Here is an 8,308-nt window from a genome sequence, read left to right as displayed (position 1 = left end):
TGGGAGTCAGTCGGGGTGATTTACAATCACCCGGGGTTTCAGTCCCGTTTATCCTGTTTCTTTATCCCCTATTGTCTCAAAGTGTTCTACTGACTCACTAGCATTTGGCTGGCAGACAGAGAGACAGACAGACAGACAGAGACAAACAGAGAGACAGAGAGACAAAGAGAGACAGAGAGACTGCAATGGACATGAGTAATAGAGGCCTATCAGAGTTATTAATTTAAAATATCATTTCCACATTTGGCTGTGGGCCAAAATTCCATCACACGATCCCATACAACCACAGGGGAGGTGACCAGCTCTCACACCCTCGACCTCCCAGTGAAGTCCTTTAGGAAATTCAGAGTCCCACTAACGGTCTGCTGACGAGCTTCTGTCCGTATCTGAACCATGTCCTAAGCTTGAACCCTCTACTCTGCAACGTCCTGAGCTGTGTGACCCTGGAGAACTCCCTTCCATTAGCATCTTTGCTTCTTCTTGGGTTCCTAGAAGGAACAGGACACAGAGCCTGTGCTGTGTCTGGATCGCCGCTGCTACCTTAAAATCGTAAGAAGTTGCTTTTGTGCCTGTGATGGCTGGCACTGAGAAAGTATTAAATAAGTATTTTCCACACAAATAAACGTGGTAGCTTAAAATGAAGGTGAGCTGGATTCCCACAGCAACAGGAAAGTTTGGATCCAGACAACAGGACAAGTGGAGTGTTATCTGGAGAAAACAAACCTTGGAGAGTTGACTGGATTGTTGACCAAATCCTCTTTGATCTGGCAGCTCTGTGACTGCTTTGTGTGGAAATTAAACCTCCGCTTCACTCATTTCCCTTTTGACTGAATTGTTCTCCCCCACCCCATAAGGTCCTTTCTGCTCATATTTGTTCATTCTCCAATAAATTCTCCAAATTCTGACCCGGCTTTTTCTGAGGTGTCATCAGCTGCCTTTGGAATGGTTGTAACCTGCAAGTCATTACCAGCTTAACAATACACAATAAACTTCGGTTTGGCCAAGCCAAATGTCACACGGATACACACATTTGTGACACAGAGTGTCCTCTGAGAGGTGAGAAAGCAGGTGCAGTGCCCCTTAATGTCATCTTCCTCTCCATCCCCAAACCCAAGTGCGGGCATCCTCTGAGCTATCCTGTCCCCTGGAGCCAACCCTCTGCCTCCCGTCCTGGCTTCTTAATTAATTTTCCCCTTAAGATCCTCCCACTTTCACTGGGTTGGCCGAATGTTCTGTTCTGTTTTAGTCATTAGTAAACTTGAATCTTTATCAAGGATCAAAACAGGTAGAAGAGTTCCTGGGACCGAGAACCTGGGGAAATGCCCTTAATCTCTAGTTTGTCCCAGTTCCTCCAGAGTTTTGTGTCATCCATTCAAGTCCACAGACTCCCGGCCTCTGAGTTGGTACTTGTGAGGAGAGCGCCTGCCTGTGCTCATTACCCCAGACCCCCCAAGATGTGTCCACGCTCACGACAACATGATGGCGTCCAGAGAAACCGTGGCTGGGAATCTCTGCTGATAAAGAATATAAGCGCCTCCTGAATCAATGCCTTTGCTCTGGTGGATGCTAAGGTGTCATCAGTTTAGCCCAGTTTGCTTTTGCATTCGGGGTCAGTGGGGATTTCCTTTGTGCATGTGAGAGTGGGCACTTAGGAAAGATTTGATACGTGTTTTCTAAATAAATAAAGTCCATGAGGCAGATTAAAATTTTTACTGACGTCAACACAGTGACTACGCACAAACAACTCTGTGGAATTAAACCAGTTTAAGGAGACAAACTCATCAGTACCTAAGATCTCATACACATACACATACACATACATATAAACACCCCCACACCCCACACACAGACACAGACACACACACAGACACAGACACACACACACACACAATCCATACCGTGGCGTGGAGTCTGGGAAATAGGGAACCCCGTTAAAAATGGAAGCCCGGTGCCGTCCAGAGTGCAATGAGAACAAGTCCTACACACAAGTCTAAAGAATGGCTGCCAGCCCCGAAGCTTGGATTTCCCCTGTTCAATCTGCCCGCTTGCCTTTCTACTTACTTCATGCTCTGTTTAATATCTGTCACAAGCATTATATTAATGCAGTTACATTACATTATTGTTACCTCGGCTAATTACAGTGTGTCAGCTCCGAACACAAATGTAGAGAGAAAGGACTTCAGACCTTCAGATCTTACTTTACCCACAGAAATAAACGAAGTCTATTCATAAAGAATTCTACTTGGGTTTCTCAGTGACGTTCAGCTTTAACCTTTACCAGTATTGTGTAAAACTGGCAGAAAGACATCAGATTTCACACCCCGGGTCCCTTGCAAATGATGGTAATAGAAATAGTAATTATCTGGGTGGCAAAGCCTGGTCATCATCATAGCTCAGGGTGATTGGGCAGCTTATTATTAATCATAGTTTTGCAGAAGAGAACACTGAGAAATTATGCAATTGCCCAAGGCCATCTATTTATTATGTGATATAAATGGAGTCATAACCCAGGCCATTGTCCACAAGCCTTTGAGCTTCCATGGTCCCTGCTTATATACATCTTGACTCTATTAAATCACATTGCTTTATTTTCCTGTTTGCTAAAGGAGAGCATCTTAGATGAACATCTGGATACAATATTTTTCCAGAGTTCAGTTTATTCGGATGAGGGGGTTTGTCATCCATCAATGCCTTGGATTGGCCCTCGGGGAAGAAAAGGGAGGACAGCAAAGGTTTACGGAGGGGACAGGAAGGTGAGAGTGTGTCATTCTGCAGCATAAATTGTTTGCAGTCAAGGTAAGCTGTAGGAGCAGCCTTCTCGCCCCTCCCTCGAGCGCCAGCTCTCTCTAGACTCCAGGCAGGGGGCATCGGTTGCTGGCTCTCGCTTTTGTCATAAGCGATCAGAAATCAGCAGATGGGGACGATCCGGGAGACATGGATGGCAGCGTACTTTTAGGGCCAGGCAAACACCTGGGTGTAGAAGAGAGGTGGCAATAATCAGTCCTCTGGTGAGTGTGGCAGGCAACAGCACAGCAAAATGTTTGAAGTCAAAGGTAGATCTAAGGACAGGCTTGCAGAATGGAGAGCTGGCTACCAGGATGAGTGGTCTGAGAGAAAAGGGGCTGGAGACAAGATATTTGTCTAAAGCTATTTATTTGTCATTAGAGCCAATATAACAGCGCTGGTGTGTGTCCCGGCCAGGACTGCAGCCTAGCCTTTTGGCTCCGGAGTCTCCAGACACTTCACGGTCCAAGACACAATTGATAAGGTTTGTAAGGGAGGTGCTGATTGCAGGCCTGGTAAGAAAGGAGGGAGGAAGGCAGGAAGGAGGGAGAGACAGGGAAGGAGGGAGACAAGTGTATTTGGAGAATGGGATGTAAATGACAGAAACTACAAAACCCTAACATCCAAAATGGTTAAGATGTGAAGTAACCACCTATGTGGAGATCCATCTATGCCAGATTATCATTACGCTCTGGTGATGAGATGAGGTTAAAGACAGGTACAGAAGAAAAGACAAGGAGATCGTGGCAGAGATTCAGTACAAATGGGTTCATTGAATAAAGACTTATATAACACACTAAGTAGGTACTTAAATATTTGTCAAATGAGTAATTTGACATGGAGTCAAATGAACAACTGAAAAAACAAAAACAAACAAACAAACAAAAAACAATCTTCCATCTGGCCACACCTCTTCAGGCATGTCAGTGTTATGGAGAAAGAATGGCCTTTAGTCCCACCTAGAATTCGGACAACACAGATTTCTCATCATTTTAATTTTAAGACATCTGTCTTAGTCAGGGTGTCTATTCCTGCACAAACATCATAACCAAGAAGCAAATTGGGGAGGAAAGGGTTTCTTCAGCTTACACTTCCACACTGCTGTTCATCACCAAAGGAAGTCAGGACTGGAACTCAAGCAGGTCAGGAAGCAGGAGCTGATGCAGAGGCCATGGAGGGATGTTTCTTACTGGCTTGCTTCCCCTGGCTTGCTCAGCCTGCTCTCCTATAGAACCCAAGACTACCAGCCCAGAGATGGTACCACCCACAAGGGGCCTTCCCACCCTTGATCACTAACTGAGAAAATGCCTTACAGCTGGATCTCATGGAGGCATTTCCTCAAGGGAGGCTCCTTGCTCTGTGATAACTCCAGCTTGTGTCAGGTTGAGGCACAAAACCAGCCAGTACAGCATCTTCTATTGGGGGCAGCACGAAGTTACTATGTTGCATTACATTTCTCTCTTCTTCTAATCTAGATGGTAGACCACCTGGACACATAGGTTAAAATCCCCCGTTCTCTATAGTCACTGCAGCTCCCCCGCACTGCTCTGGAAGCAAGGACGGACAGAATATTTGTGCAAGGCATCTCTTGGAACAGAACGTGGTCCCTCCTGTGACCGTTCTGCCCCAGAGCACATTTATAAGAAAGAAGGTCCCACTTTGTTCCTTCCCAATTCTCATTCCCATCAGTCAAGCACAGAGCTCTGGAAGATTAGATTATTTGAAATGATTTGAATGTCACTACCAACGCTCTGTGCTATTTTTTTTCCTGGGCCAAATGGCTCGAGTTTATTCAGATTAAAGGACTCCCATTAGCCGTTAAGTAAAGTCTCTTGTCCTTGACCAGTAATTAAAACAGAGGAGGCTAAGGCCCTGCACTGAGATCTGAGGGACGTATATAAATGCTACTAGAGATCCCAAGGTTACTCCTAGTTCTGAAGGGTAATTTCAGGCAAGATATCATTTTGTGTTTATCGCCCAGAGGCTTCCATCAAATTCCCCTTAGTCTACAATTTGGCTGAATAAATACTGGAAGGAATGATTATAGTTTTGAAGGACTGTACTGGCGATGTCACTTGAAGAAGCAGTGATCGCTCTGGTGGGATCTTAGGGTGAAGAAAGGATGGTTAAATGGACAGTGTCCGTATTAGGACTGGGCCACCAGGTCTCCCACCTGGGCCCACTCTGGCTTCCCTCCAGCCAAACCCTTCTCCAGAGATGGGGAAGGCCAGCAAACAAAGGTGATCTTCCCACCTGAAGTCCAGCCCTGACCGCTGGACCATCAGCAAACGATCTCGAAGCTAATGTCAGGTCAGGCTTGATCCTATTTGGTATTTATTCCCAAAGGAAATCAAGTATGCCATAGTCCCGAGGGACAGCCTCAGGAGAGACCTTGTGGGTTGGGGCCCTTGTGTGTGTGTGTGTGTACTCACATCTTTCCTGAAGTGAGAGGAAGACGCCTCGGTGGAAAGGAAAGACAGTTGAGATGTGGGCCCAAGATTTCCCATTCACACTTTTCCCTGACCTCTGAAAATAACGGGAACGGACTTGCAAGGGCAAAAGGAAGCGAGTTAGCTGGGCCGCCTCAGATTGGTAGAATAATTGATTTTAATATCATCTGTGTGCCAGAGGAGGACACTTTGTTCTTTCCTTCTCTTCTCAAAGGCAGAGATGAGAAGTGAGTGGTGGGTCAGATAGGATGTTTTGTGCTTCCTGAGGTCTGGGTAGAAGCTGGATCACAGTGCAATCAGTTGCTCGGTATGTTTCAACTGGTGGCAAAAGATAAGGACACGGTCAAGCAACCCCCACACACCACCCCGAGTGAGCGGGCAAGGGATGGTTCCACATTTTACATGCATCTGAAATCAGTTTCTAGGCTGCGCACATGTGTGTGGGTTATTTACAGCGAGAAGAGAATTCCACAGCTATGATTCTGAAACAACTAACTTGGCATTCATATCTGCCTGTGCCCTCTCTCAAAACTCTCTCTAGGCAATCCCATGTGCTTCTTGTTCTGATTAATGTTGTTTTCTCATCTTTTCCCCCCCACATTTGTGTGTGTGTGTGTGTTCAGGTGTATGTATGTGTGTGCATGTGCATGTGTGTGCATTGTATATGTGCATGTGTGTATGTTCATGTGTGTGTATATGCATTGTATGTATGTGTGCATGTGTGCCACATGTGTGTGCATGCATGTCTGTGTGCATTGTGTGTGCATGTATGTATGTTCATGTGCATGCATGTGCATTGTGTGTGTGCATGTATTTATGTAAGTTCATGTGCATGTGTGACATGTTTGTGCATTAGTGCATGCATGCATGTGTGTGTGTGTATATGTATGTGTGTATACATAGTTCATGTGGATGCACACAAGCCATGGTGCATATGTGGAGGTCAGTGGGCAGCTTTTGGAGTAAGTTCTTCCCCCTACCATGTGGATTGTTGGGCTGGGAACTCGTCTTGAAGTTGGGTAGCAAGCTCCTTTAACCTTTAGCTCACATGCCAAGCAGAAAGCAACAAATGCTTACAAACATACCATTTTATTACTGCTTGATTATAATAGATAATTTCCAAAAAACAAAACATGAACTGTTGTAGCGTCTTCCGTAAATATATTGGAGAATGGGATGGGGGTAAAGTTACGCACAGTCTTCTCTAGGGTTGGTAGACAATAACATGTGTGTGTTATCAGAAAGAGTGGATGCAGGAAAGAATCGTTAAAGTGAACACAGCTGGAGGCAGTGTCTGCAAAGGATGGACAGTGTGTCCAAGCCTGGTGTGTGGTGCCAGCCCTGACACCAGATGTCTGCGGTGTTCTAATAAGTATTCTTCTACACGGATCCTTGTCTAAGTGTATCCAAGTCAGTGCTCTGGGGACTAACTTCATGTTCCTTTCCACAAGCAAATAATCACAGCATATACCTCATTACACAGCCTGCAGTTTGGAGCCCTTTATCCCCTGTAATCCCAAAAGCACTGTATCTAGGACAGCCAATCCCCTCAGGCTAGGATGACTGGGAGGGAGGGATTTTCAGCGTTTCTGGGTTCCTGCACACAAAGGCTGAGGTATCACTGACAGCATCACTCAAGGAGGAGCTTGTGTGTGTGAGACACGCTGTGCAGTAAGAGAACATTTCCAATGAGAGGCTGACTGTTTAAGGGATGTAGCTCTTCTGTTGCCACCGGTGATCATAAATGAAGGTTCTACGTGAAAACGGAAATCCAAAGCCGTGGAATGTTAAGCTGTTTCCGCGGCCTCTTGGGAGTCATAATAGTTCGCTCTTTCTCTTAGATGCACTTCTGTGCTGTTTATGCGCACGTACCTGGCTCCCCACAGGTAAGGGAAGGATTTCATTTCCCTCTCCGCTTAGCCCTTAGTTACATACCAGCTGCCTCACCTGAAATGTGAGGACCAGGGAGAGGTTGCTCTAATCAAAAGCACAAAAGGCCAAGAGCCAGAAAATTCTCAGAAGACAAAAGTTTTTAATCCAGGTGAAAACAGAGAGCGGCCTATTGGGGCAGGCGAATCAGCTGCTAACCACTGCCCCACCCCACCCCACCTCCCACCCCCCAGGCCAGGGTAACCCAATTCTGTTTGTCCTGGCCAACAGAAACCTTCAGTAGCCTTGACTTCAGCTAAGTAGCTCATGCTGGCCCTAAAACCAGTCTCTGGGTGGGGCTGGAAAATGCACCCAGAGAGAGCGCGCCCGCCACCATGTGCCAGGCATTTAACCACCCAGCCCTAAACCCCTCCCCAGCCCCACCAAGCAGCCTTCCCTAGGTCTGCAGAATCTTGACTCTGCTTCCTTCTCTTTCGTTTCACTCCCCCAGCCTCTCCCCAGGGACACATGGGAAAAGAAGACAGTGTGGTGTTTGCCTAAATCAATGTCATCAGTTGGATGCTGCTGGGATCAGGGTGGAGCTGTCTGTAATCCCGTTGCCAGAGAACCGTGCAGTGACTGACAAGTCTCTGCACTCATGACAGGACAGAAACCCAAGGGTCTGGATCCAGGTACCAGCCTTCCTCCTCCCACTCATTCCCAACTAGTCACTGCTGGTTACACTGGGACAGAGCCATGGTTACTCCATAATGAATGCTGAAGTCACTTCAGCTTTGTAAGCCTCTATGGCTCCTTATTAAAACTAAGGAGGCTAAGAAGGATCTCTGAGGCCAGCCTGGTCTACACAGTGAGTTAGAACTAAGTAGAGAGACCCTCTTTCAACACCCTCCCCCCCCCCAAGATAAACCTAAGGAGACTAGACTGTGGTTCATTAAGAGTGATGAACGTCCATTTTAAAATACTTAACTGGTAATTTTTGAATTTTAGGGAAGTGCTAGTAAAACATGAAATATGGTTCCGGTTCATTTGATTATAACCATCACCGCTAAGGGATGTTATAAAGTTTCAGTATTAACTTTGGGACCTAAAGATTGCTAAGTGGCTCAAGCACTGACTTAATAGACCTGCGGAGAGTTAATTCATTTTGTGTTGGTTGTAAAAGTCATACAGTCTCTTCTCATAAG

The sequence above is a fragment of the Apodemus sylvaticus genome, chromosome 20 (assembly GCF_947179515.1).
Source record: "Apodemus sylvaticus chromosome 20, mApoSyl1.1, whole genome shotgun sequence".
NCBI classification, from domain to species: domain Eukaryota; kingdom Metazoa; phylum Chordata; class Mammalia; order Rodentia; family Muridae; genus Apodemus; species Apodemus sylvaticus.
The sequence above is the reverse complement of the archived record's forward strand: the minus strand, read 5'-3'. Positions refer to the sequence as shown.